This window comes from Budorcas taxicolor, chromosome 12 (genome assembly GCF_023091745.1).
Source record: "Budorcas taxicolor isolate Tak-1 chromosome 12, Takin1.1, whole genome shotgun sequence".
NCBI classification, from domain to species: domain Eukaryota; kingdom Metazoa; phylum Chordata; class Mammalia; order Artiodactyla; family Bovidae; genus Budorcas; species Budorcas taxicolor.
In genome coordinates this window covers 45,773,031-45,795,017 of record NC_068921.1, presented here as the reverse complement: position 1 = coordinate 45,795,017, position 21,987 = coordinate 45,773,031, and positions in this window count along the sequence as shown.

Genomic DNA, 21,987 nt, shown 5'->3' with positions numbered 1-21,987 from the left:
ATCCTCCCGACCCAGGGATCAAACCCAGGTCTCCCACATTGCAGGCAGACGCTTTAACCTCTGCACCACCAGAGTAAATGGCCTATCATGTTCTTCATCCCTTCTTTTTCAGAGCCATCCTGAGATGATCCAGAATTCTGTTACACCATCGAATATGGCTGCTAAGAGGTCTGACACTCTGGGATCAGGTTGGGGTCAAATGCCAGTTAGTTCTACTTTTTACCTGTATGACCTGAGGGTTGTTATTTCATCTTTCAAGCAGAAAATTTCTCATTTGTGTTAAAAGAAAGTGGAACTACTGATGTTTGTTTAATTAATGTAGATACTAAATCAGATAATGCATATAAAGTACATAGCACAGTGCCTGTCACATACATTTTTGGTATCTGTTAACTATCATTGTTGTTGGTTATTTTTTGTCAAAATTTGGAGATCCTTAATATGGGTTAATAATCTCTAGTGTAGATGTGCGAATTATCTTTTTTGGGAATTATGGTTACCTAACAACGTTGACACCTATTTTTCCACATGCGGTTGATCCTCTGCTATAGTTTGTCGATAAATATCACTATTACTAATGCTTAGGACTATTACTAATGCTCAGGGAAAGAAGGAGAATCTGGACCACCCAGCTGCAGCAAATGCATCTCTGTAATTTATCACCCCTAAGCCAATGACACTGCTTATTGATCAGGACCTGGTCTTCCTCCAATGTTCCTACTTTGTCATATTTCAGCTTGCATGTGTTTAGGGCTTTTTCCTCCAGTTTTGTTCCCCAATATAGTGATAGTCATATATTTTCTAACTTTAAGAACTCTTCATTATTTACAAACAAGTAAAAATGTACTTATTAGATTCAGCATGAATTTAGTCTTCTTTAAAATAGTTTCTATTGTATCATGGGATTTGTGGTAGAAGGAAGTCGTTGACTGCCTTAAACCAATCTCAGTAGTTTGTTGAGAGTGTCTTGAATTAAGTTTTTCAGTCTATGTTTGATGTTCTGTCCATCCTCCATGCCTGGCTCTTATGATCTATTCTAAGTGAGAAGTTCTTATGGAAGTATACCCTTGGATATTTGGACTTTTATCATGATTCCCAGCCAGTCACAGGCACCAGAATTTCAGCAGTGTTCCCAGGAGAGTTGTCCTGCTTGAAGACCATTATAAACCTGCTTACTTTCTGGTTTCAAGTATTCAAATATTTTTCCAAGCTACTCTCCTATCTTTCAACTCTTGCTGTTCCTCCTTATAAATGGTAATGTAATTGCTTGAACTATATTAATACTAATCACAGCTTGAAAAAACATTAGGCCACATTTTTTATAAATCTACATTATAACATAGGACATAATGCTTTCTCTCTTAAGCTTACCTTGAGAAAAAATACAGTATCCATTCAATGCTTTAAAATATAAACTATTTTCTAAATAATCTGCTACTACTTAATTTTACTTAAAAAATTCTGATTCCTTTTAGCTATTAATTGTGAAAAGTAAAATAAAGGGGCCAACAAATATTATTTGGAAGTCTTACTTGCCAAGCACTTGAAAATATTGTATTCTTTAATCTTCAAAATAATCCTATGAAGTAAATATACTTTCATATTACCAAAGAAATAGTTGAGGTTCAAAAATATAAATAACTTATCAAGACACTAGGGAAGGCTACAAGATGGATCAGAGATATAAAGTCTGCTGGACAACAAAGTCAATTTCATATAATTTCACAGTTACACATAAGCAATTGGTAAGTGAGACCTTAAAGAAATAGAAGTCACTTACTTCTTTTCAAGATTTTCATGAGTATCATATATTGCAATGGAAAAATATGTATGACTATGAAAAAGACTCAAAGATAAATAATTAGACAGTATGACATTTCTACATCAGGGGAGGAGCTAAATGAAAATATATACATAAATCTTTAGCCTGAGACTAAAAAAAAGATGTTACATATTATTCCATTATCTGGTTATCTTTAATGATGAAATTCTAATATATTTAATTCATTTTTCTTTTTAAATTGAAGCATAGAAAAAGATTAATCGTTTAAATAGAACACTCTTAAATTCTTCCACTTGCTCCTCTATAAAAATAAACTGGAATATAGGGGTTAAAAGTACAATGCCTGTAAAATTAATTTGTATTATTAGACAAGTTATGTTTTAGCTATAGCACTGAGTGATGTTAATACGTGCAGAATAGTATCATAATATTTATAGCAAACAGAGTTGAGCTTTGGTACAAAGAGGGAAATGAGATTCCCAGATCAATTTCAAACTGTTGTATTGTTTGAGTCATTTCAAATGCCTCCTCTGGGACTTTCTAGATTGTGGGGTTCAGGGTAACTATGCCTTCAATACACATGAACTTTTTCAGGATATAATAATTAGTCAACATGGCTTATGTGATTTCTCATTTGTTAAGGAAAAAAAATAATCACTGGAAAATTAAACAATAAAAAACCATGTTTCCCTATAACTTAATAACATCAGTTCAAATTAGATAATTTGGTGGCAATTACATATGTGGGCTAACACTGAAGAATGTCAGTCCAGGCTATTATTTTAAAAATTGCCATAACTTGAAGGGATTCAAACTATATTTGCTGAATCAATTTAGTTTCTGAATCAGTTACAGTATATTCCTTGAAAAATTATTTATTTTGTTTTAAAAAATTGTATTCTTTACAGAATGCAGAAGCAGAGATGAATATGATATATTCCAATCCTGCAGTATTTGGTTTTTAATTTAGATGACTGAAATAAAGATTATATATAGTAATCCAAACAAACAAACAAAAAAACATTTTATCCAAGAATATTTGTCCTATAGGGGAAAGTGGGAATGTTTATTTCAAAATTTCATTGAGGGTACCATTGTGCTGTGATGTAAGTAATTTGCACTTCAGGCTAAAAGTAGGGTCTCTTTATCACATCTTCAACCAATTAAGTACTTAATTTTCAAAAAGCTTGAAATAAGTTTGGAACTATGAATGCATTATTAACCAAAAAGATTTTTTTTCTTTTTTATAACATCATTTAAACTTGTTAAGCTCATTTAACTTACATAAAAGCTTTGTTCATGATATGTGTTCTGAAGTATGGAGGGGATTCTAGTTCAAATCAACCAGTAGCTTTGCCTAAACTGAAGAAAGTGAAAGCCTTCTCAAAAATAATATTGCCAGAGACTAAACTGTTAACTTCCACTTCAGCTGGCAGATCCTGTATTTTATTGTTCTCAGTGTACTAAGGCACAATTGTGTAACTGCATTCCCTCTGGAACCTCTATAAAAATAGATGCCTATCTTAAAAAGCTGTCTAAGGAAGTAGAATTTTAAGTAAACAATATGATAACTTGTCTTAAGGCTAATCAGAGTTTTCAAATATCTGAAAAGCGGTTGAATTGAATTTTTAGTTACTGTTTCTTTAAGTGAAACAAACATTAAATCTTTTGAAATGTAAAATAATATAGCTTATTTGAAATTTATAATTACAAAGGATTGAAATTATATATGTATATCTCAATTCTCCTTTTAAGTATCTCTAGCACACACTATAAACTAATGGACAATTCATTTATGAATGTGTGGAATCACAAATAAGTTAGTAAACACAGAAAGCATTTTGAGAAGCACTCAAATATAATAGATATGTAGATAATGACACATTTCAACTGCGAGTTTGCAATAGTTATCTTCCAAGCAAAGTGGAAAGCTTGATTGAACAAAAGATAAAGTTAATACTATCTAATAAGAACAGACCATTATAGATCAGTGAAACTGCAAAACAGAGTTATAAGACAAGGGGCAAGCCACATTATCTAAATTAACATTTTTCCAGCTCGAACAAGAAGGGCCACTGTAGGCAAGCAAGAACTAAATAGTATGGCCTGCATTTAGTCAACCTGAAGTAATTATTAATTTATGGTTGTCTGTGATTTTAATGAGAATGAAAGCTATGAGGAAAGAATTGAGAGAGATAATGTGCCGTGAAATTGAGTTTCATTTACTTAGGGGCCACCTTTTCCTTTTTTGTTGTTGTTAAAGGAAAGAAAGTTAATGCAAGATGTCCACATTAAAATTTCACTAGGATTATGTAACCACCTAGTTAACTGGTAATCATTATATTCAAGGCAGAGTTAATGTAAAAGAAATTGAAGACTGGATTTAGAGCCTATTGGCAAGGGCAGAGTAAAAAACCACCAATGGGCTGCAATTAATGTCAAATTTATAATTATTGTCTTTATAAATATGAAGAATTCAATAGCTATTTCATCAGGCATCTTATTCTTATTGTCATCATGAAATGCCCCTTTTCGTGATGCCATTGCTGGGAAGAATATATGTTAAGAGTAAGGAGGAAGCCACAGGAGGCAAAACAAATCATCAAAATACAACCTCTTTCTTTGACCTCAAACAAAGTGCTTCTAAATGGTCATAAGAATGACAAGCCTTCCAGAGAGTAACAGGCATGTCTAGTGTAATAGTGTGGAAAGAACAACAGTTCATGAATTGAATTTTGTAGCTTCCCACTACAAAAATAGCAACTCTGTTTCAAGAAACATCAACAATGAGAAGTCAAATGATAGGTGTAAATCCCTCTTAAGAATTGTAATAGGAAAAATAAAACTCAATGGCTTTTCAACCTTTTTTCCTTTCATGAAAAAAAGCTTATTTTCTGATAGTTTATTTTTCAGTGTTAAAAGTTAATAAGAAAATAGTCTAAAATTGAGATAATGTCAATATTTATTCCCATCTTAGACTTGAAAGGTTATCTTTGCTCTAGAAAATCTTAGGTGAAGTTCATGGGATGGAATGTATACTTGACATTTGATTGTGAAAGGATTATTATAAATATATTTTAACCACATATATGTTATGTCTTTTAATTAGGCATTTATTCAGTGTTTGACATTGTGCTGAAGTGTTGAATGCAAAATTAAATAAGCATTACCTCTATTATTGCTGACTTCCCTGGTGGCTCAGACGGTAAAGCGTCTGTCCACAATGCGGGAGACTCGCATTCGAGCCCTGGGTTGGGAAGATCCCCTGGAGAAGGAAATGGCAATCCACTCCAGTACTATTGCCTGGAAAATCCCATGGACAGAGGAGCCTGGTAGGCTACAGTCTATGAGGTCGGAAAGAGTCGGACACGACTGAGCAACTTCACTTTCACTTTCACCTCTATTATTAAGGAGCCTGTACTACACTAAGTCATGTCAGTCGTGTCTGTCTCCGTTTGACCTTATGGACTATAGGACAAGGCTCCTCTGTCCATAGGATTTCCCAGGCAAGAATACTGGAGTGAGTTGCCATGTCCTCCTCCAGGGGATCTTCCCCACCCAGGGGATGAACCTCGGTTTTCTGCATTGCAGGCAGAATCTTTACCACTGAGACACCAGGGCAGCCCATTATGAAGCCTACATGTATACAGATTATTCAGTGCTGCATGCGGTGCTCTCTCTCACTGCAGGCAGATTCTTTATCATCTGATCCACCAGGGAAGCCCAAAGGACTAAATCAAACTTAGTAAATGCAGAATATTGTTTTCTGAGGTGAGAGGAAAGAATTTATGTAAGTATGAGCATTTGAAAAGCACACTGTTGGATCTCTAGGAGGTTAGAGCAATTGAGGATGTTTAGAGAAGGCAGTAGAGAATGAATGTTTATTTCTAAATGAAAGAAGTGGAATTCAGATTAGTATGCTCCAGGAATTAACAAGTGAAAGTGAAAGTGTTAATCACTCAGTCTTGTCTGACTGTTTGTGACTCCATAAACTGTAGCCTGCCAGGCTCCTCTGTCCATGGAATTTTCCAGGCAAGAATATTGGAATGGGTTGCCATTCCCTTTTCCATGGGATCTTCCTGACCCAGGGATCAAACTCAGGTCTCCTGCGTTGCAGGCAGAATTGCCAGGACCTATGATATTTTGAGTAATACTTACTAAAGTACTAATAAAGCCACAGTAGCAAATGAATTCTGGAATTTGAGAAATAGCTATAAAGCAGCCAGATTTAAGTGGAGGTTGGTAGAGATGGGTTATAAATTTCCTTTCGTGTGGAAAGAAAGGAAATATTAGCCATTTCTTGTTTGTTTTATGTGAATTATCTACTGGGATTAAAGTGCAGGGAGAGCAATGTGAAGGCAAAAACCAACAAATACTTTTACTCCGTGAAGCCAAGGCAACTCTGTTTCCTCAGATAGCCTGTGTGTTCAGTTGCTCAGCTGTGTCTGACTCTTTTCTGACCCCTTGGACTGTAGCCCGCCAGGCTCCTATTCAGAAATCCTAAGGGGATTTCCCAGGCAAGAATACTGGAGTGGGTTGCCATTTCCTCCTCAGTGGACCTTCTCTACCCAGCGGTCAAACCCACTTCTCCTTCGGCCCCTCCATTTGCAGGCAGATTCTATACCACTGAGCCACCTGGGAATCCTTCAAACAGCCTGCTGGTGCTGCTGCTGCGAAGTCGCTTCAGTCATGTCCGACTCTCTGTGATCCCATAGATGGCAGCCCACCAGGCTCCCCCATCCCTGGGATTCTCCAGGCAAGAACACTGGAGTGGTTGCCATTTCCTTCTACAATGCATGAAAGTGAAAAGTGAAAGTGAAGTTGCCCAGTCATGTCCGACTCTTAGTGACCCCATAGACTGCAGCCTACCAGGCTCCTCTGTCCATGGGATTTTCCAGGCAAGAGTACTGGAGTGGGGTGCCATTGCCTAGTCAGACTAAAATAGCAGATTATGGATTGTTCTGAATTCAAAGATCCAAAGCATCTAGATTACTATATAATACTCCAATTCAGAAAGGTTAATTTGATTTAACATGTTCTTATTGCAAATTCCACAAGTATTTTGTTTTTACATTTGAAGAACTCTATAAGATTGATATTTAAAATCCTATATTGATTTGGGATATTTGGCCAATTGACAAATGTTATGCTAATTACTACAGTATTCCAAAATTCCAAGCATTAGACCCTCCTGAAGTAATAGCTATCAAATCCAAAAGAGATTCGTCATATTTGATACAATCTATGGAGCATATTATAATCCATTTGACCAGAAAACATTCCTTTGACTACTTACATAAAACAAGGACAAATAGAACATTTTCCTTAAAATGAAAAATAAAATGACTTTGTAATACCACCTGAGTTGATGTTGCCTATAATATGATTTGACTAATACACAAAATCAAAAAAACAAACAAACAAAATCAGAAACTTGGCAGCAGTAACATAGAAAAATTCACAACCTTTTTCCAAACTTCTTTCATTTTTTTTTTATGCCTTATCATCACCTGGTAACATGTCTTGCTGCTAGAAAAAGAAGCTCCTGATTTCCTGAACAAACAGTGCAATTTGAATCTTCTTTCTCAGTTTCCTGCTCATTTTGAACATGTCCTTATTGAAAACTTTCTTAGGATTCCCTCTCAAAGTAGGGACTCTCTCTCTCTCCCTGGGCTTTCTTTCTAAAAATATAACCGTATCAATTTTGTTTGTTAGTGGTACGGAAGGTCTTTCCAAGTTCCAGCCATGTTTTATTCATTTTAAGGTATGGACCCATTTTTATCATTTAAAATAAGTGTGCAATACATGCAGGCTGAGTGCTGAAACTAAAGAAACCATATCATAAAATAAAATTTAAAGCTCAGTAGTTAATGCCTAGGAAATTCTATGGATTTGGAACACTCATGACTCATCTTAAAATCAAAATGAAGAGCTATCATAATTCTTTAAAGACTAAGTACATCTGTCTATCTATGAGAGCATCATTGACTGGGAAGGGCAAATATTTCTAATAGACATCTCCAAAATATTAATACCTCTGCTATTATTTCCATCATTCCACAAAATTTTATCAATAAAATAGAATATAATTTTTTCAATGAGAAAAATTACTAAAAAAGCAGTAATTTTGAAGATAGATTGAATAATTTGTCAGGAAACGATAGGACTGATTTGCATTAGTACTGTGCATTTTCTTTAGAATACTTCCCTATTGAGGAGAAAGAAATAATGTCTGTGTTATTTTAATCATCAATAGGTCATATCCTAACATGAATTTAATGTTTATTTTCACACAATGATAAATGGAAGGGAATTCTTACACTGTTATGTATTTCAGTCTAAGAGAAGATCTATTTCATGTTCCTGAGTCAAAGTGTAGAAATTTGATGTATCTGCAGAAATTAAAAAAAGTGGTCCACGCAGTAGTTTTGTTTTTCATTCTTATATTCCATTATGAATACTTCCAAAAGGATTTCCCCTCTGGATCTGCCTACCTGCTAGAGTTCAAACACCTCTTAAACAAAGTGGTAATAAAAAGCTTTAATAAGTACCAGCCTTGCTGAGTGAGGAATCATTAGTGTAGAGGTGCAGAAAAACACACTTTTCTTATTTGTAGAAAAGTGTTAGGAAAGCAGAGTGTGGAAATAAGAGTCATCAAAATGCAAATATAATAAGCCATTTAAATAAGCAAATGTCACAGTAATATTGTACACTAAATCTTCTTTTCCCTAGCCTCCCTCGAAGTAGAGATTTCATTTCTTCTTCTATCTTAATAGACATTCTTATTTACTTTAGAATCTGTTGAAATGCTTCTGCCTTAGCAAGTTCCCCATGTGAATAAATTGCAGAGTTTGATCTTCTAACTTTGATGATTTCTTATTTATTTTACAGATATCTCTTAAAGGGGGTAGGGATTTTACTCTTGCTATTGGCCTTCTTTTCATACTGTTCATGGGGTTCTCAAGGCAAGAATACTGAAGTGGCTTGCCATTCCCTTCTCCAGTGGACCACGTTCTGTCAGACCTCTCCACCATGACCCACCCATCTTGGGTTGACCCACAGGCATGGCTTGGTTTCATTGAGTTAGACAAGGCTGTGGTCCTAGTGTGATTAGATTGACTAGTTTTCTGTGAGTATGGTTTCAGTGTGTCTGCCTTCTGATGCCCTCTTGCAACACCTACCATCTTACTTGGGTTTCTCTTACCTTGGGCGTGGGGTATCTCTTCACGGCTGCTCCAGCAAGGCACAGCTGCTGCTCCTTACCTTGGATGAGGGGTATCTCCTTACTGCTGCCGTTCCTGAACTTCAACGTGGGATAGCTCCTCTAGGCCCTCCTGTGCCTGCTCAGCCACCGATCCTTGGGTTGCTCCTCCCAGCCACGGGCCCTGGCCTCGGGTGTGGGTGGCTCCTCCCAGCTGCTGCCCCTAGCCTCGGGCTCGGGGTGGCTCCTCAGGGTCACCGCCCCTGGCCTCGGGTGCGAGGTGGCTTCTCCTGGTCGTCCCTGACCTCGGACGTGGGGTGTCTCCTCCCGGCCGCCACTGACCTCGGACATGGGGTAGCTCCTCTCGGCCGCCGCCCCTGACTTCGGACATGGGGTAGCTCTTGGCCACACTTAGTGTGCCGGCCCGCCACCACCGCCTGTGCTTAGTGCACTGGTATGAAAAGGCAAAATGATAGGATACTCAAAAAGGAACTCCCCAGGTCATTAGATGCCCAATAAGCTACTGGAGATCAGTGGAGAAATAACTCCAGAAAGAATGAAGGGATGGAGCCAAAGCAAAAACAATACCCAGTTGTGGATGTGACTGGTGATAGCAGCAAGGTCCGATGCTGTAAAGAGCAATATTGCATAGGAACCTGGAATGTCAGGTCCATGAATCAAGGCAAATTGGAAGTGGTCAAACAAGAGATGGCAAGGGTGAACGTCGATATTCTAGGAATCAGCGAACTAAAATGGACTGGAATGGGTGGATTTAACTCAGATAACCATTATATCTACTACTGTGGGCAGGAATCCCTCAGATGAAATGGAGTAGCCATCATGGTCAACAAAAGAGTCTGAAATGCAGTACTTGGATGCAATCTCAAAAACGACAGAATGATCTCTGTTCGTTTCCAAGGCAAACCATCCAATATCACAGTTATCCAAGTCTATGCCCCAACCAGTAATGCTAAAGAAACTGAAGTTGAATGGTTTTATGAAGGCCTACAAGACCTTTTAGAAATAACACCCAAAAAAGATGTCCTTGTCATTATAGGGGACTGGAATGCAGGAGTCGGAAGTCAAGAAACACCTGGAGTAACAGGCAAATTTGGCCTTGGAATGCGGAATGAAGCAGGGCAAAGACTAATAGAGTTTTGCCAAGGAAATGCACGGGTCATAGCAAACACCCTCTTCCAACAACACAAGAGAAGTCTCTACACATGGACATCACCAGATGGTCAACACTGAAATCACATTGATTATATTCTTAGCAGGCAAAGATGGAGAAGCCCTATACAGTCAACAAAAACAAGACCAAGAGCTGACTGTGGCTCAGATCATGAACTCCTTATTACCAAATTCAGACTCAAATTGAAGAAAGTAGGGAAAACCGCTAGACCATTCAGGTATGACCTAAATCAAATCCCTTATGATTATACAGTGGAAATGAGAAATAGATTTAAGGGCCTAGATCTGATAGATAGAGTGCCTGATGAACTATGGAATGAGGTTCGTGACATTGTACAGGAGACAGGGATCAAGACCATCCACATGGAAAAGAAATGCAAAAAAGCAAAATGGCTGTCTGGGGAGGCCTTACAAATAGCTGTGAAAAGAAGAGAGGCAAAAAGCAAAGGAGAAAAGGAAAGATATAAGCATCTGAATGCAGAGTTCCAAAGAATAGCAAGGAGAGATAAGAAAGCCTTCTTCAGCGATCAATGCAAAGAAACAGAGGAAAACAACAGAATGGGAAAGACTAGAGATCTCTTCAAGAAAATCAGAGATACCAAGGGAATAGTTCATGCAAAGATGGGCTCGATAAAGGACAGAAATGGTATGGACCTAACAGAAGCAGAAGATATTAAGAAGAGGTGGCAAGAATACACAGAAGAACTGTACAAAAAAGATCTTCATGACCCAGATAATCATGATGATGTGATCACTAATCTAGAGCCAGACATCTTGGAATGTGAAGTCAAGTAGGCCTTAGAAAGCATCACTACAAACAAAGCTAGTGGAGGTGATGGAATTCCAGTAGAGCTCTTTCAAATCCTGAAAGATGATGCTGCGAAAGTGCTGCACTCAATATGCCAGCAAATGTGGAAAACTCAGCAGTGGCCACAGGACTGGAAAAGATCAGTTTTCATTCCAATCCCAAAGAAAGGCAATGCCAAAGAATGCTCAAACTACCGCACATTTGCACTCATCTTGCATGCTAGTAAACTAATGCTCAAAATTCTCCAAGGCAGGCTTCAGCAATACGTGAACCGTGAACTTCCAGATGTCCAAGCTGGTTTTAGAAAAGGCAGAGGAACCAGAGATCAAATTGCCAACATCCGCTGGATCATGGAAAAAGCAAGAGAGTTCCCGAAAAACATCTATTTCTGCTTTATTGACTATGCCAAAGCCTTTGACTGTGTGGATCACAATAAGCTGTGGAAAACTCTGAAAGAGATGGGACTAGCAGACCACCAGACCTGCCTCTTGAGAAATCTGTATGCAGGCCAGGAAGCTACAGTTAGAACTGGACATGGAACAACAGACTGGTTCCAAATAGGAAAAGGAGTACGTCAAGGCTGTATATTGTCACCCTGCTTATTTAACTTATATGCAGAGTACATCATGAGAAATGCTGGACTGGAAGAAACACAGGCTGGAATCAAGATTGTCAGGAGAAATATCAATAACCTCAGATATGCAGATGACACCACCCTTATGGCAGAAAGTGAAGAGGAACTAAAAAGCCTCTTGATGAAAGTGAAAGAGGAGAGTGAAAAAGTTGGCTTAAAGTTCAACATTCAGAAAACAAAGATCATGGCATCCGGTCCCATCACTTCATGGCAAATAGATGGAAAAACAGTGGAAACAGTGTCAGACTTTATTTTTGGGGGCTCCAAAATCACTGCAGATCATGACTACAGCCATGAAATTAAAAGACGCTTACTCTTTGGAAGAAAAGTTATAACCAAACTAGATAGCATATTCAAAAGCAGAGACATTACTTTGCCAGCTAAGGTCTGTCTAGTCAAGGCTATGGTTTTTCCTGTGTCATGTATGGATGTGAGAGTTGGACTGTGAAGAAAGCTGAGCACCGAAGAATTGATGCTTTTGAACCGTGGTGTTGGAGAAGACTCTTGAGAGTCCCTTGGACTGCAAGGAGATCCAACCAGTCCATTCTGAAGGAGATCAACCCTGGGATTTCTTTGGAGGGAATGATGCTGAAGCTGAAGCTCCAGTACTTTGGCCACCTCATACGAAGAGTTGACTCATTGGAAAAGACTCTGATGCTGGGAGGGATTGGGGGCCAGAGGAGAAGGGGACGACCGAGAATGATATGGCTGGATGGCATCATGGACTCAATGGACGTGAGTCTGAGTGAAATCTGGGAGATGGTGATGGACAGGGAGGCCTGGCATGCTGCGATCATGTGGTCGCAGAGAGTCGGACACAACTGAGCGACTGAACTGAACTGATTGACCTTCTTAATAGATACCTATCTTACAGAGTCTTGAGGAGAAGAGGAGCATGACACTTGAAATTAAACAGTTTAAGAAAAGTGATTTTTACTAGTTCCACCAGGTCAGAGGTTAAGAAATATAATTAACATGATAGCTCTAAATGTTTCTGGATATAATAAAATGAAACAAAAAATTTAAATCAAACAAATAGTATTTTGCCACCTTCATATTCTCAGTTAACTTTTCATTTCATGTAAATCATTGGTGCACAGAAAATGATGCTTAAATAATAACCCACAGAGTTCAGTTCAGTCACTCAGTCGTGTCCAACTCTTTGAGACCTCATGAATTGCAGCATGCCAGGCCTCCCTGTCCATCACCAACTCCTGGAGTCCACCCAAACCCATGTCCATCGAGTCAGTGATGCCATCCAACCATCTTATCCTCTGTTGTCCCCTTCTCCTGCCCTCAATCTTTCCCAGCATCAGGGTCTTTTCAAATGAGTCAGCTCTTTGCATCAGGTGGCCAAATATATATACCCCACATAGGTGACTATCAAAATAAAGAGAGATCATTGCTCCTATTGGAGAAGGAAATGACAACCCACTCCAGTATTCTTGCCTGGAGAATCCCATGGACAGAGGAACCTGGTGGATTACAGTCCATGGGGTCACAAGAGTCAGACACGAACTAGCAAGTAAACCACCACCTTTGCTCCTATTAAAGCAAGGGATAGAGAGATCTGAAAGTAAACAGTGACGTTAAAAAAACTTGAGAGATGTTTTAAAAGATATTTGCCACTGAGATACATATGTGGTTGTGTGTATTAGGAGTTAATTTATAAAAAGTCTTGAGGTAGAAACACATATCTGAGAATAAATTATTTTTTGTAGATATAACTCATGGAAATAAATAATTTTTTCTTAGGCCTGAATGGTGACTTCTTACTGGAAATTTCCAACAGGGTACAGAAATGTATTACTCTTCCTTTTTGTAGGTAAAATGATAGAGAGAGATGGACTAGAGAGGTAGATTGGTGTTTGAAAGCAACACACTTCTCAATTGCTATTATTTTAAGATAATATTTATGCCCCCTCTCATTTGATGAGGATATAAAATTATGAACACCAGAGTTATGAATTGGATTCCTATGTATTTTTTATTTATTTTTCTGCTTAGTCATTGATTATTTTGCAAGCATTTTTTAATTCTCAGAATAATTTTCTGATATAGGCATTACAATTATTTTTCCCAATTTATGGAAGAAAAATACTCAGATTAGTAACATTTTAAAATTTGAATTATGTTTTAAAATTACTCAGTGAAAGAGCTAGAATATGAAACTATGCTGTCCAGTATGAACCTATGTCAGAGAAGGCAATGGCAACCCACTCCAATATTTTTGCCTGGCAGATCCCATGGATGGAGGAGCCTGGTAGGCTGCAGTCCATGGGGTTGCTAAGAGTCGGACACGACTGAGTGACTTCACTTTCAATTTTCACTTTCATGCATTGGAGAAGGAAATGGCAACCCACTCCAGTGTTCTTGCCTGGAGAATCCCAGGGATGGCGGAGCTTGGTGGGCTGCCATCTATGTATGGGTTCGCACAGAGTCGGGCACGACTGAAATGACTTAGCAGCAGCAGCAGCGGCATGAACCTGAGTTATCCAATGTGATATCCAACCTTTGACCTGAACTATACAGCTACTGCTACCAAAAACAAATCTAAAAACAAGAAAATTTTAAGAGTACTATAAAAAATAGAACTAGGGTAAATTAAGCTATGAAGTATTAAAAATTAACAAAACATGTTGGTGGCTATATTTTCCAGCAATTCAACTGACAATATAAGAGCTGAAAAACAGTGGTTTAAAAAAGATAGTGGCTTAAAGAAGACAGCAATTTTTATTTATTTTTCTCTGGTACAATAAATGCAAATGCAGACAGTCCAGCAGTGATATGAAGGCTCTCCTGGTTGACCTCATAAATGTTCTGAATGCCTTCAGTCTTTTGTCTCTCTATCATGCCTGATGCCTGGATTTTATATTCAATCTGTGGTTACAATATGGAGGCTAAAACAATTACATCCATGTTCCAAGTAAGAAGGATTAAAACCAAAAAGGAAATAGATGGACTAAAGCTACCTGTCAGTTAAGTCATATATCTTTAAAAGGAGTTATCTAGGAAGTCCCTATTAGAACCTTAACCAATATCACACAAATAAGAAGTTGGTCACATGGCCTCCTCTGTCTATAATGATAAGAGTCAAATGAAATTTTTCAGGGGGGCATGTTTCTTATTCACTAGCACCAAAAAAGTTCTGTTGGTGAAGAAAGATGACTGAATGCCTGTCTTGTAAATAATCAACAGAATCTTTCTAACTTTAAAAATTATTTGTAAATATGTATACATATTTAAAAACTATATGTAAATATGTGTGTGTGTATATATATATTTGTGTATTTGTATGTTTCAAGTCATTTTTTTCCTCCTTAGGTAAGACCCAACAAATCATGTATTTCCTTGTATTTTAAATATAGTGTAAAGAATGAACTATAAGGAAATCTAAATTCTTACAAAAGAAAAATTCTGTAAAGGCTATCCTACATCCAGAAAAAGACAACTTTCCTCAGGATTCACCAATTCTTTACTTCTCCAGCAGGATCCTGTTCTGACTGTCTGGGAAATCAGGAGGACATAGCAGAGTGATGGCCAATTCAATGTGGGATCACAGAGAAAAAGACACATTAGCTCTTTAATTTTATTATTATTGTTATCATATTTTAAAAACTCACTCAGGGAGCACTACATTTGAATATAATAAATACACTCAATTTATAGTAGAGTCAACACATGCACATTCTGTCTTTGACTTAATAAATTGTCACTGAAATTATTTTGATGCACAGTGTTAACTACCTCATGCCTCTTCTGGTTCTTTTGTTTGGGAAGAAGTTAACTTTGGATAGCTTAAGTAAACAGACAACTTATGAGAAAATTATGAGCATAAATGAAGGCAAAGATGAGTGGAAAAGTTTGAGAAGTACTGAAATCAGGACAAGTTCATGGAACTGAGGGACATGACTTTAAGACGACATCCGCCCCCAAATCTCCAGTTTTTGTTATTATTATTGGAAGATAGTTGAATTGTGTGTGTGTGCGCATGCGCGTGCACTGGGTCATTTAGTCATGTCCGATTATTTTCCAACTTCCTGTACTATAGCCTGCCATGCTTTTCTGTCCATGGAATTTCCCAGGCAAGAATACTGGAATGAGTTGCTATTTCCTCCTCCAGGGGATCTTCTGGACCTAGAGATTGAACCCACATCTCCTGTGTCTCCTGCAGAGGCAGGCAGATTCTTTACAGCTGATCCACCTAGGAAGACCCTATAGTTGACATACAATGTATTAGTTTTAGGTGTTCAGTAAGGTGGTTCATAAGTTTGGGTAAACTCCGGGAGTTGGTGATGGACAGGGAGGCCTGGCCTCCTGCGACTCATGGGGTTGCAGAGTTGGACACGCCTGAGTGGCTGAACCAAACTGAAGGTGGTTCAACTATATATATATATATGTATGTATATGTATATATATGAGTTTCCCTGGTGGCTCAGTGGTAAAAAAATCTGCCTGCTAATGCAGGAGACACAGATTCGACCCTTGGGTCAGGTAAATCCCCTGGAGAAAGAAATGGCAACCAACTCTGTTACCCTTGCCTGGGAAATCCCATGAACAGAGGAGCTTGGCAGGTTACGGAACATGGGTTCGCAAAAGAGTCAGACATGAATTGGTGACTAAACAACAACTATATATATATATATATTCTGGTTTTTTTACATTCTCTTCCATTATAGGCTATCAAAAAATATTGAGTGTAAGTCCCTGTGTTATACAGTAGTTTCTTATTGGTTATCTATTTTATATATAGTCGTGTGCATATTTTAACTCCAAACTCCTAATTTATCCTCCAAAGTTGGTAACCATAAGTTTGTTTTCTATGTCTGTGAGTCTCTTTCTGTTTTGTAAGTAAGTTCATCTGTACCTTTTTTTTTTTTTTTTTTTTAAGATTCCACATTCAAGTGCTATTATATGATGTTTATCTTTCTCTGGCTTACTTCACTTCATATGATAATCTCTAGAAAATTTCAGTTCCAGGAAGACAGAAGCCAATTAGTTTATTGAGCATCACTCCTTGGTATGGATAATCACTTGGACTGGCAAAAAGACCAGACCATGACCCATGGAAGACAAATGGTTTTCCAATACAGATTCACTTGCTTTTATCCAAAGTGGCAAAAACTTAAGAAGAGTGTAGCTTCTTAAGATTTTGTCTTTCTCTTAAGTAGCATAGTGAGTTTTCAGTGACTCAAAAGTGTGAATATTGGGAATTTTTGGAAACAGAGAATAATAATTAGGTCCATTGTAAAAGAATAGGTTGTCCTTACAACTTCCTTTAATGTTTAAATGCCAGGTGCTGTGGAAACTTTTTATTTGTTTTATTATATCAAGACGAAGGTCACATTTTAACGACCACTGATGTCACCCTGTTTTTCTCTTCACTGCTTGTATATTTTCAGGCTCTTTGGCCAAAAATGAAAAGCACTTCCCTTCTATTTCCTACAGGATCCCATACAACACAACAGTGGCAAAGGACCCAAACGACTTTTTCCTACTGTGAATCTGGCAACCAAAACTATTTCATCTCAAGCAATTGCAATCAAAATTGCTTTTTGATCCACAGATACATTTGTTTTCCTGTTTTATTCTTGCTATTGCTTTTGTTTCTCTTCAAACACATAAATCTAATACAAGTTTTTAAATTCACCTCTGAAAAGGAAGCAAATATGCCTATTGTATAAATTGGGTGAACATTCACATTTACAAGTTAGCATTTTTATTTGTAGGAATGATAGGCAGAAGCCAACATTAAACTTTTCATTTCTTCATTTTTGTCTCATTTTATTTCTGTACACCAAACCTGATGCGTTCAAGTACATTTGCTATTTTCCAACCATTTCAGACAAGTATTTCATAGATGAAGTTCTGATAACTTCAATCATCCACTATTACAAATTTTATGAAAATCACAAGGAAAATCTGAAAGTTAACTTTCAGTGATTTAACTTTGTTGATAGAAAGCTGTAGTGGTTGACCTTGGACCTGGAACATGTTAAAAAAATGACTATTAAGAAATTAAATTAAGGAGATGTATGAAATGTATTCATGTGTAAAGACACAGATGACCAGGGCCTGAAATTTATTTATCAACATATTTGATTATTTATATCTTTGCTATCATCTTATATCTTTTTTTGTCAGAAAGTTAATTCCACTAATTTGAGTGCTGTAGGTCCTTTTAGGATGACAATCAAGAGCTCCTCTCGATGTATATATCCTAATCACTTATAATCTAAATTATAAAGTTACCAGATAAATGAGATGGCTCAAAACATCTGCTAAATATTTTTGCTAAAATCCTTTCTGGATTGTCTTTCTCAATAAACTTTTAATTAATTATCAATATAATATCTTTTTTTGGATATCGATGAAAATACAAACAGTAATTATTTCATGGTCTACAGATAGATGATTAGGCAAAACAAGATTAAACCTAAACAAACATGGTTAGCTGGCTCACAGTTTGAGTGAGGTCATGAGCCCAAACCATTTTCTTAGATATTATTATCAATAATACTTTAAAAATGAAGACAAAATTTTTTACAAAATGTCACAGTTTATATGAATAGTAACACAATAATACTGAATATAGGTGCCATACTTCCTTAGTGGTAGAAAGTAAGATTTGCTCATAAAATCATTTAGTGAACTCATGGGTTTTGAGAAGCTGCAAAGAAGTGCTAGCGTACAGACTATGGCCCAAGGGATTTGAGTAGAAACTACTCTAAGTAGAGGGCAGTGATGGGATAATGACATAAATATTTGCAAGTGGTAATGTAAATTATGTGTCCTATTCAGGCTAGTTGCTAACTATATTATCGTTACACATTTAGTCTGGAGGAACAAGTTTTGAAGAAGTAAAATCATACCTACTCCCTGAGCTGGACTTGCTTCTGAAGAACTACTCTTGTCCTTTATCCTCTTACACAATTTGTCAAAGATTCAGTGTTAACTGTTGACTGTTTCCATAATATGCCATTGAAAGTTCTGTGTGTGTGTGTGTGTTTGTGTGTGTGTGTGTTTGTGTTTGGGGTGTGCTTGTGAATGTTTACATTTAAAGCCTGTGTAAAGACTCCCTAATCCAGAGTCAGCAGAACCACATTTTACTTTTGTCAGAAGTGGTTCAGAACCTTGATGAGCATGTTGAAAACTGTGTAGATAGAGAAGCTCCCTGTGTAGATTAATTCAGTGCACAGCTGGGGCTGGGATGGCAAGCCCATTCTAGGGAGTGAAGAATGGCCGATCAGGGGTGGAGCTGTCCGCCTCCCTCTCCACAATATACTAATCCTCAATTTGGCACTGCTTTAAAAGAAAAGAAATCTAAATTGAGGCCAGCTGATTTCTTACTGAATCAGCCAGCTGGATGTGGAGCCAATTTCCGCAGCTTCCACGCTGTGGTAGCCAGGAAATATTTTAATTGAAAGAACTCTATGTTGACAAATACTGAACACAGCCTATTTATAACTTTTAACCAATATTTATGGAATTCCCTGATTTAATAACATTTCCCTTTAAACTCAATTGAAAAATAGAAAAAAATGTTAGGGTAGAACCAGGGCTAAATGATGTGGAAGGATAATAAGTAAAATCAGAGAAGAGGCAAAGGAAAGAATAACTAGTAAATGTTGTACACAAATCAATAGGCACATGTAACTGAGGCTAACGATATACATAGGTATGTAAATATGTATTCATATACACTCAGTAAAAATAGTGTCAAGCTGTAATTAAAATATAACTTAGAAGACAATGTAAAATAAGTGATGCTATGATTTTTAGCACATACAGTCATATGAGGTATGTCTATATTATATATATATATTAGGAAGGGGATTTTATTTTTCTATACAATCAAAAAAGCTTGGCTTTCTCATTCCCTTTTGAAGAGGAACCAACTTAAACTTAAATAATTTCAAAACACAAACAAAATGCAATATAAAATTTCTCTATTAACAGTGATTGGAAAGTGCCAACCTTGATTATAAGGATGATATCATATTATAATTTAAAAAATGTTTCCTCCATTATTAAAAATTGTGTAGGAGTTTATGTGCCCTGTTCCATGGTTAAAGCTACTTAGTTCTGGCAGTTGTTTTTTCATCAATATTTCTTAATGTTTAAAAGCAATGCTTTGCTTTTAGCTGCTACTTCATCTTTATGTAAATCTATTTTATTTTAAAAAACTTTTTATAATTCTCAAAGTAATGCACATGATAATCTTTTCTCTTATAATTGGAAACACTATCATATACTTTTACTCAGTCAAAGAGGAGTGAGCATTTGGATAATAAATATGGTTTGGAACAGAGTTCTTTCCATATTGAAATGGCAGCAAACCCCAAAGTTGATGATTTCTGTTGTTCCAGATACCTGTAAATCACAATCAACACAATGATATGGAATGTTGGGAAGATGCTATTACTAATTCACCTGGCTGGGAAAGGTACTGTTATTCTTATTTTTCCATTACTGTTACTGATGGAGTATTATCAAGTGTGGTGTGCTGATATCTGTAGTATGTTGTAAGGCAGCTCTCCCTAGTGGACACTTTGCTATAACCATGCTCAGTCTATGTCTCAAGAGTGAAGACATCCCCATTAAATTTCTGAGTATCTATCTATCTATGTATCTATAAAGATAGATTTCAAACATGTTAGATATAGTGTATATACATTTAAGAATATTATCTCAAATGATAAATCAATTCGAGGATGGAGATATTAAAATCCAATGTCATTAATCTCTCAAAGTAGGCAAAATATTTTGAGCACTGTCACCCTGCAAAATAGGTATTATTTAAGAAAGTAAATAGTAAACGGTGATAAGAGAAATATTTGAGTTCATTCATGGGAGAGATAAGAGAAATATTCAAGTCCATAGAATCTGGAATAAAAGCATTCACAAATAAAACCCAAGTGTAAATTTTTTAAAAAAGAACTTGGCAGAAAACTATTCAGAATTATTTAATCATAGAGGAATGTGCCTGCCATAGAATTTCATAAGTAATCATAGTGGGGAGATAGATGCACCTCATTACTCACTTTCCATTTTTATGAAAGGTTCATCCACATGTGCAATGATGCATTTAAAGGTTTACACCCTCTCTGGAAAAAAAAAAAAGGCATTTTGCATTTAAATTGCCCTTCCTATTCCTAAAGCAGCTCTAAGGAGAAAAGTATGAACCTTAAAATAATATGTAATAAAAATAGTTAGCACAATGTTGAACATAGTTTGAAACAGTATAATATATTTTGATTTCACATAATTCATTTTGTTAGGCTGTTTACTTTTCATTCTATGAGGTCATGAGGTAATAATTATAAGGAAAACAATCTCTTCTATAGAACTTGAGGCTAAGTGATGGTTAATGCTGTGGTCTGTGGGTTCCAGTCTGCTAGTGAAAGTATGAAAGTGTTAGTTATTCGGATGGATCCAACTCCTTGCAGTCTCACAGACTGTAGCCCACCAGTCTCCTCTGTCCATGGGATTCTCCAGACAAGAATACTCAAGTGGGTAGCCATTCTCTTCTCCAGGGGATCTTCCCAACCCAGAGATAGAACCTGGGTCTCCCACACTGTGGGCAGATTATTTACCATCTGAGCCACCAGGGAAGCCCACAGTCTTCTAGAGAGAAATCTAGTTACACACATAGTCTATGCTCACTGCTTCATCCTCACCTATTCTCATTTAGAAGGTAAGGAGAGATTAAAAAAACATTAAAATATCACTCTACATGTTACCCTTGATAATTTCATTCCTGCTGCTGCCAAGTCACTTCAGTCATGTCCGACTCTGTGCGACCCCATAGACGGCAGCCCACCAGGCTCCCCCGTCCCTGGGATTCTCCAGGCAAGAACACTGGAGTGGGTTGCCATTCTTCTCCAACGCATGAAAGTGGAAAGTGAAAGTGAAGTCGCTCAGTCGTGTCAGACTCTTAGCAACCCCATGAACTGAAGCCTACCAGGCTCCTCCATCCATGGGACTCCCCAGGCAAGAGTACTGGAGTGGGGTTGCCACTGCCTTCTCCATTCCATTCCTGGAATACCTTAATCATTTTTTCTGAGGAGGCATAGTTACAGCAGTTATAGGCTTTGTTCCCATCTTGTCATCAAGGGAAGTAGAGATGGTTACTATTATTTTGAGGGAGTAGCAGTCTGCATCAGCTCCAAGGATGATCAAATAATACTTGAATAGTAGTCCGTATGTGCTTCTTGCTGAGGTGACAGTCTAAATATATGACTATATTAATACTACCTAGGGAAAGAAAATATTCCATTTCCAAATCTGCCTCTGCATGTACGTAGATGTGCTTTTAGATCTCTGCTTCAATTAAAGAACAGATTAAAATAATAGGGGTCACCATTAAA